The sequence below is a fragment of the Cotesia glomerata genome, linkage group LG4 (assembly GCF_020080835.1).
Source record: "Cotesia glomerata isolate CgM1 linkage group LG4, MPM_Cglom_v2.3, whole genome shotgun sequence".
In the NCBI taxonomy this organism is placed as follows: Eukaryota; Metazoa; Arthropoda; class Insecta; order Hymenoptera; family Braconidae; genus Cotesia; species Cotesia glomerata.
The window spans coordinates 26,351,188-26,360,551 of NC_058161.1; the positions used below are offsets into that span (position 1 = coordinate 26,351,188).

The 9,364-nt window shown below is 28.6% G+C and overlaps 1 long non-coding RNA gene across 1 annotated transcript; it reads left to right on the forward strand.

Annotated features, from left to right (window-relative positions):
• The first annotated feature begins 1,501 nt into the window (after positions 1-1,501).
• LOC123262548 lies at positions 1,502-2,096 on the forward strand. The gene is made up of 3 exons (XR_006508985.1): positions 1,502-1,544; positions 1,644-1,875; positions 1,962-2,096. It is a non-coding gene; the product is annotated as an uncharacterized LOC123262548 (long non-coding RNA).
• Positions 2,097-9,364: the final 7,268 nt, after the last annotated feature.

Consider the following 9,364-nt stretch of genomic DNA (forward strand, 5'->3'; position numbering starts at 1 on the left):
GTATTAAACAAATATTTCTTAGTATTTAAAATCATTCGTTTATATTTAATAAATCTGATATTCATTTATTAAATATTAATAAATCTTTTTAAATACTAAAAAATATTTGTTAAGGACTAAAAAGTGGTCTCTAATAAATAATTTGTTAAATATTAACAAATATTTTTAACTATAAACAAATCCTTCTATCAGTGGACAATAGCTTAAAAAGCACCCCACGCTTTTTTTAAAATAAAATACATTTTTTTCTTATTTACACTATTATTAATTTATATTTATTAAAATTTTTACATTATTCTTAATTCAAATTTATTTTCTATTTTTTAGTTTGGTTTTCTATAAAAAGCGTTTTTTTAGTTTTTTGAAACTATTATTTAGTTTCTACTTTTTAGTTTGGTTTATTTATTTTAAACTACTATTAATTCCGTGATTACTATTAGTAACTATAATTATGACTATTGCCTTGACTATTGTGCCGAGCCGAGTGCTCGAATCAAAATGGTACGCATACGCAAGACCACGCGCTTGCCCTATCTCTCTTGCTCTCACGCGAAGGATGCGTGAAAAAATCATTCAATCTTGACGATCTTAATTAGGATAATGGAATAATCTCATCAAATTAATGTATTGTCATCGGTCCTCGATAAGTCTACGAAGTTTAAATGAAATCTGACCGTTTGAAGTGGGTCAAAATCAAGTTCACAGGAGTCGGTTACAAACAAACATACAAATGAAGCTTATAAAAAGCGTGTAAAAATTCAGACACAAATCTATGAAGCAGTACCGATAAATAACACGGAACGAGAATAATAGAAGTATCCATGAAGTTTTATCACGATTTTTGCCAAAAATCTAATTACATTTTATGTATTAAATATTACATCAGAAATATATTTAAGACTTATTTTTTTTTAATTAAAAATATGTATGAATTTATTATAATTACATCTTTATTTGAAGAATATATATTGTGAAAAAATTGTTTATAAGGAATAAATAATTATTTTTAATAGTATTTTCTAGTACACTGATAGAAGGATTTGTTTATAGTTAAAATATTTGTTAATATTTAACAAATCATTTATTAGAGACCACTTTTAGTCCTTAACAAATATTTTTAGTATTTAAAAGATTTATTAATATTTAATAAATGAATATCAGATTTATTAAATACAAACGAATGATTTTAAATACTAAGAAATATTTGTTTAATACTAAAAAATGGTCTCTAATAAATGATTTGTTAACTATTAACAAATATTTTTTAATACAAATAAATCCTTCTATCAGTGTAGGTTTTTTACATTTTTTAAAACTGATGTATTTTATAATGTAAATATATTTTTGATGTATGTGTTTAAAATTTCTTAATTTCAACACATATTATAATATTATCTTTATATATTCATAGGATTTTGAAAAAAAAAAAATAAATTGAACTATTTCTCGAAAAATTTAATTTAACACAAATTATATTGCGCTTGAGGAATTATAAAAACATAATAAATGTATAAATAAATAGAATAAATCCATGAAAGTTACAGGTTAATATGGACAAAAATTATTTTTGTGATTAGTTTAATTTGTTCAATAATTATTTATAATTAATAAAATTTTATTTATTACTTTTATCGGACTTGAAGGTTTAAAGTCGGATCTCTCGATGAACGGTCGGACCGAGGAGTTCAAAATCCGATTTCTCGGTAAACAGTACGTCCAAGACGTTCAAAATCGGAACTAGTCGGACCATGGAGCTCAAAGTAAGATCAATTTCGGATCAGGAAGTTCAATATACGAACTAGTCGGACCATGGAGCTCAAAGTACGATCAATTTCGGATCAGGAGGTTCAATATCCGATCGAAATTTCGACTCGGGTAAGTTCAATAAACAAGCCATTGGCATTAATAAATAAATAGTAAAAAGTAGAAAATAACTAATTTATTTAATTGGATTGAAACAGAAACGGTTATTTATTTTTACACCATTCATTGTACTGATTGACAAGACATTGGCTTCAAAAATCAATCCACATTCAAAAACAGTTATTTAAAAAATCCATCGGATCGGGAAAATAAAATGAAACAAAATATATTTCAACTCTCAGGTAAGCAAACCCCGAGTGGTTACGTGCTGTTGTCGGTTAGCTGAAAACTTATAAAACTCATTACGGTTCGACTGTCGAAACTAGAAGGCTATCCAGAAATAAATTTATCGAAGTAAACATTTTCGAAAATAAAACACTTATGTTTACGTGGGCATAAGTCGCGGTATTGCATATAGCTCGGCTCACGAAAAACTTTTGACTAAATGAACAAGTCAACAAACTAAGTTGTGAAAAGATAACAAGCAATTCTAACGCGCAAGTAAGAATATTTGGAACGATGTATAATGTCACTAAAACAGTTGAGGTTTCATACAAATAGAAGAGACCCATTATTGAAATAAAAAGGCCACCCAAAATAAAAAGTCATTCTTGACGATAAGTATTGGCGAAATGTAACATTAATTTTTATATTAATATATTAGCCACAAAATATAATGGAGTAATGGTAATTTTCACCATAAATAAATACAAAATTAAATTTTTTCAAAAACCTTGCGAATAGGCCTTATTTTACTACGGTAGGGTAATAAGGCCTGCGGGTTAAACATACTGGCAAAAGTTATACTATATTTAATAAAATTGGTATTAGAGATCAATCATCACTCAAATTTAGCAACAATACTTTTTAAGATGCTGATAAAAATTAGAACAATGATTTTAAATTATTAAATATCAAATTATAAAAAATGCTTATCATTTGCTCAAACCGTTTTTGAGGAATTCTTCTGCGCTACTTTAGCATATGACGGATGATGAAATATAGAAGACAATGAACGTTACATCGGGACTCTATAAGCTTTTAGCGACATTTCTATGCTATACGCTTCTACTAGAGAAGCCTTTAGCGGAAACGGTTATTTTAAATATCATTTCTATCATTTAGGCCTTATTACCCGACAGGCCTTATTACCCGCGGGTACCTTACATCTAAAAATAAAACAATTGTACTACGGAAAATAAGTCGTGGCATCTTATATCAGTTCAACTCACGGGAAATCTTTACTCAACAAATAACTCGCTGAGTCATGGGAATGAAGTAAAGGTAATTTAAACTTATAGGTAAATGAATTTAGAACGGTCGCGTCCTATGCCCAAGTACACTGATAGAAGGATTTCTTAGCATTTAAGAATATTTCTTAGTATTTAAGCTCTCTTTATTTTTCCTTTAAGGGGGGAAATACGTGTAGATGGCCGTTTTCGAGCAGATTTTAATCAATTATTTAAAGGTATAAAAAATTAATATTATTTATTCAAACTTTTGGGTTATTTTATACATATATTGAAGAGTAAAAATTTACATTTACAAGAATAAAACTTAAAAAGTAGTAAAGATATCAGCTGATACATCTCGTAGGTTGTCGTCCGACTTCGCAACTGGTGTACATCATGGAGGCCATAATTTTTATCTGAAATCAATGCATCAAAATTATAACTTTTTTTAGACATGTATCTTCTATATGAACCTCATTTTAAAGAAAAAAAAAAAAATTTTTCATTTTTTTGACGGCTGTGAAAGTAAGTCATGTTTTTTTACCTTTTTTGTTTATTGTTTAGTATAAAAAATTAGTTAAAATGAAAAAATTGCTTCTGATTGAGGTTCATATTCAGCAAAATTATGTAAAGAAATAATATACTTAATTTGAAGATGATTGTTTAAAAACTTCTTAAGTTAGAGTGTACACTAGTTCCAAAAACCAATTATCAAGAAAAACGCGTTTAAAAAATAAGTGATGAAAAGTTAAGGTGACCGTCTCTTTTTCTCATGCAATACTTCTCGCGACATAAATTATCAGCAATAATTTCTTGTTCGATATTTTCACAAAGGCAATATTTCTCATTGTCAAAATTTATTTGGTATTATTAATTATTATTAAAATTAATATTTATTTAATTATGAATTTTTAATGATAAAGTGAAAATAAAATATTTGAGAAACTTTTAAATGATAATTTTTTGCTCTGTGAGAATTTTTTTAATCAAGAAATTTTTGAGTGAGAATTTTTTGCATGTGAGAAATTTTTGTATGATAAATTTTTTATGAAAAATTTTTGTTTCGATAAATTGTTACTGGTAAATAAAGCCACGGTGCCAAAAGGTTAATATAAAGTTGTATTAAACGAATTGAAACAACTTACCAATTAATCAGCTATTCCAGCACCATATTGTAAGTCTTCTTCAGCTTCATATGCTTCATTTTGAGCTTGTAGCTTTTCTTTTCGTGCTTTTCGGGCTTCTTTACTGTCCAAGGAGCTGGAAGTATATGAATGACTACCTACTCGACCCTAACCGACCGCTCCGTTCAGGTAATTATGTTCTCGGGCGCTGTACCGAGCGCACTTACTAAATCGCTTGTAACTTTTGAACGAATAATAATTTTGACCTGAAATTTTAACTGTATATTTTTCAATAGTTTTACAAGCGATTTATGAAAAAAAAAATTTTGAATTTTTTCAAGCCTCTACACGTATTTCCCCCCTTAAGTTCTCTCCGAACCTCTTCTACATTACCCTCTGACAACTCTCTCATTTAAAAACTTGAATAGGTATCTGCTCTTCTTGTTAGTAACCGTATCTCAGTATTGTCTCGGCTTTATTTCTACCTGACCATCTATACTTTTTAACGCCCCTTCAGCCCCTGACGTTGAAGTTACCACCAATTGTAGGTATTTGATAGGATATTTTTTTTTAATTTCATATAATTTTTTATTATTGTTTAAAAAATAAACCCTTCATTAGCCACGTCTTTTTTAATTTCTCGCTCGCCCTCTATAATGAATCTCTATAGGTTGAGTTCGAACAAAAATTTTAAAGATAAATCGACTTATCTATAGCGTATTATAGTAGTCTTGTAGAAGTGTAGATACAGACAGAATGAGAGAGAGAGAAAGAGAAGTTACTTTTCAATACTAGTGCGAGGTAAGTCAACTAAACTATAGATTGCCAGAAATCGTATACTTGGCGCCCTCTGCAAGTTGCTCGAAAATTCAACTTTCGCGATTGATATGACAAAAAAGCATTTTTTACGACAGTCCACCTCCAGAATGGATGGCGAGATTGGATGTTAACAATTACAATTTTTAATTTCCAAACTATAGCTCCAGAATCCAAATTTTGTAGGTATCCTTAATATGGCATACGGGAGTGGGTGTTAAAATAATGAATTTCAATTTTTAAACTTTAAGTTCTGCTGACACCAAATTTGGTAGGAATCTTTGTATGTTATAAGCGATTAATTGTTCTTATTGCGAGATCGCGGATATGTAACTGATTAAAATGAATGCATTTTCCAAATAATTGATATGTGGAAACTGAATTTGGCTCACCTTTAAATAGAATTCGTAAAAAACACGTAAAAATAATTTTTTATTAAAAATTGATGGCACTGAAAAAATTTTAATAAATGGAAAAATTCGTGGCACTTGAAACTAACCAATTTTATACAAATACCTGCACTGAATGATATGGTGCATTATCTAGAATGATCAGTGACGGTTTCTTTAAATTTGGTACAAAGTCTTTCCGGAACCAATTTTCAAAATTTTCGGCGCTCATGTCACCGTGGTAATCATCTCCTTCTTTCGGTTTCTTTTCCGAACGGAAAAATAAAGATGCTCCTTCAACGAAGCCATCTTTACCACCAGCATGAGCGACAATGTACCGAGCCCCACATGATCCTTTTCTCAATGAACAACTACGTCGATCCTCATTCTGCCAATCTTTGGTTTTACCTGTACCGTTTTGAAAGGTCCAGGTCTCATCCAGAAATGTTGGATCTAGTCGTTCATCTTCAGGCTTCATGTAGTTCTCCATGTAGCCTTGTAAGTATGCACGTTTTTTCATTTGAATATCAGGCTGTCCTTTAACAGGATATTACTACCCGGCGATCCTAACCAATTTATCACAATCTTCATTAGTATCAACTACACATTTCTTATTTCCTCTAAAACTTTTTTATTAAATAGTACTTTTGAACCGTCAAATAGTAGCTGGAGTTGCATGATCCTAACTCATTGGTTAGGGTCTCGTAGAAAATTTTGTATTCTATAAGCAATGTCTGGTAAAAAAAATTACTATTTATTTTAGTATGAAATTTTAAGTGTTTACTGAGTCAGATTAAACGTTAAAATAAACATTGATTTTTTATCCATTGTTTCAAATCACAATATCTACAAATATATCGATCTTATCAATTTGGTTTACTAGACCTTTTTTGGAGAAAATTTAATTTTTACACGTTTATTTTCGCATTTTTTCTGCGGGTCATAATAGATGAGGTAATGGCGAAAAAACGAGAGTTCTATGGAAAAATATGTTTAGTTGCCCGTACTACGTCGCCTGTATGATTTCAATGTTTCGGCCGCTCTGGATACTTTTATCAAACACTCAATTAGGAAAATGTACTGATTTTGCGCGAAGTGATTCCGTAAATTGCCGCTGAGATATATAAATTAAAAATAAGAAAACGAAATTTTCGTGTATTCCAAATGTAAATTATTTACATGCCTTGGACGAATACTGAATATTAAGGGCACAAATTTTAAGGGAATTTATTTTCCATATTTTTTGCATAAATTCAGTACGGAATAAAACGAAATACAATAGTTGCCAAAACAAAAAACTCTAATGTTTATATTACAGTGCTTACAAAAAATTCATTATGTTTATGTTAAAAAAAATATTGAATTGTTGCTAAAGATGACGAGAAAAAAAATTTTTATTTTATTGTCACATCGAAATTTTATATTTTTTTAATATGCTTCTATTTTTTTCTTAGGGTTTACAAATTACTGCGTTGAATATATGAAGCCTCAAGAATTTTCGAACAAAATAAAAGGTTACAAAGAATAACGATTGTTAATTTTTTTCAGCCAATATCTTTCACGTCAATCATTATCTAAAAATTCATTAATTTTTTTTATTCTATTTTTTTTTTTTTTTTATTAAAAAAAATCAATGCTTAGAGAACAAGAAAATTTTTTATGAAATATAACGTTTAATAATGATGTATAATAATAATATTCAACCAATATATTAATTTAAAAACTATTAGAAGTTTAAGGTATAATTTCTGACTTTCCGAAAAATTTTTCTATTTCTTAACGACACTATTATTATTATCGATAAATATTACTAAGCTTATTTTTTAAGATCTTTTCATTATTTACAAATTACCTCTTTAGGTTGTACGGATAGTACCCCGTAAGTCATGGTCGAATCTAAATTTTTTTTTCATTAAAATTAAAAATTTGAATCCGAAAATTCATTACTATAATTTAACCGTTACCTTACATTATTATTAATTAAAATAATTAAATAATTTAATTAACAAAAACAATAAATAGTCAACGTTTCACTCAAGTATTTTTTCACAAAACTCGGGCTTGACAACACCGCGCTTAACAGCCGAGACCAGTGATTGCAGTTTCAATCGGCTTAGCGAAACGAATGGAAATTTTGGAAAAACGTTTTTAGAAATAATAGATAATTTAATAAACTATTTCACCACAAAGCGTTTTTTTCAAAAATTTCATTCGTTTCGTAAAACCAATCGAAACTGCAATTGCTTTGCTGTTGGGAGTGCGACAGAGATAGTTCCGTTGAACTCCGTGAGAGCAAAGCGAAAAAAAGATGGTCTCGCCTGTTAACAGCTGTTTATATTTATCTCACTGTGTAGTGTTGTTGAAAAACATAAAAACATAACCCATAAAAATACACAGGAATTATTAAAATTCAAAATTCGCGCGTTCTATTCTGTGCAACGTTGCCACACTGCACTGAATCACGTGGTTTATTTATTTTTAAATATGTCGGCCTGAAATTTTCGTAAATTTCTCATCTTTTGCATTAAAATATCTTTAAAAGCCTTCGTCAGAAAATTTTCATTTTATTTTTAACGTATTCTACGAAAGTTGATTGACTGAAATAGAAGTTTTTTGTTTTTTTAATTTTCCTATGAGGTAGTCACATAAATCGAAATATGTGCAATCCGCCAATAGTCTCTATAGGCTACATGCTAAATTTCAATTTTTTAATAATTTATTAAAGAATAACTCTTCGTCAATCTATTCCAAAAAAATAGAAAATTTATCAAAATTTATGAAAAAAAAATTCAAAATTTCTTGAAAAATTTTCGATTTTTTAAATTTTTTTTTTTTTTTTTTTTTTTTTTTTGCAAGTTTACAAAGTCACTAATACAGATTCAAGAAAAAAATAAAGAAAAAATTTTTTTTTCATTTCGATAAAAATTATGACCTTTTCAGAGCGAAATTCTTGCTCCTTTAATTTTTTAAAAAATTCAATCAAGTGGGAAAAAAAAAACGGTTAGCTGGATTAAATTGAAACTTCGTAGGGTTTTTGTGGGTATATTGAACAGTAAAAAAGCACACTTAACATTAGTGGTTTCCGCAATATTTTTGATTGGGCACTTGATTTTCCAAAAAACCACAAAAAGCCCTTTTTTGGTTGCTTTTTCAAATTCATGTAATGATTAAAAAAAATTTTTTTTTTCAAAAATCAATAGCCAATCCTTGTAGAGAATTTATTCAAGTTTTTGAAACCAACCTTGAAATTTTTGCGCGATCCATTGGTTTCTGAGATATTGGTAATCAAAGACAAAATGATTTTTTTCCATTCAAACACTGATATCTCAGCGAGAAATGCTCGTATCGAGATTTTTAAAAAACCAAATTAAAGCTGAATAAACAAGTTATTCGGTCCATATAAAAGTTAAGTAAAAAAAATTTTTTCCAAGTCCGTAGATTAAAAAAAAAAAAAAAAAAAATTCCGAAATTTTTTTTTTCGGTGGTTTTCTTAAGATTACTCGAAAAAAAATAAAAAAAAAAAATTTTCAAACCCAGATCCAAAAACTAGACACTTAGAGTTACAATTTGCTTTTTTTTTTGCTGTACGACCATTTTTGTATAAGTTACAGCCTGTTGAAAATCCCCTAAAAATTTGGATTATTTTCTTAATCCCTTAATTTTTGTGAGAAGTGTACATCATTTGTTTACCAAGCACAAATTTTTTTACAGAACGGAAAAATTTATTTCTGTCGTTTGCGATTTCTTACTAGTGTTTAAAATTACTTCAAATTTTTAATATACAATCAATATGATCGATCTCACCCCAATAGCTGATATGTACCGATCGAAACGTTATAATCTGACAATAAAATTGTATCATTTGATTAATTTCTTACTTACTAATCTATGCTGTCAGCCGTTTATAGCGTCTAAATGAAGTCAATATAATTCTTGCAAG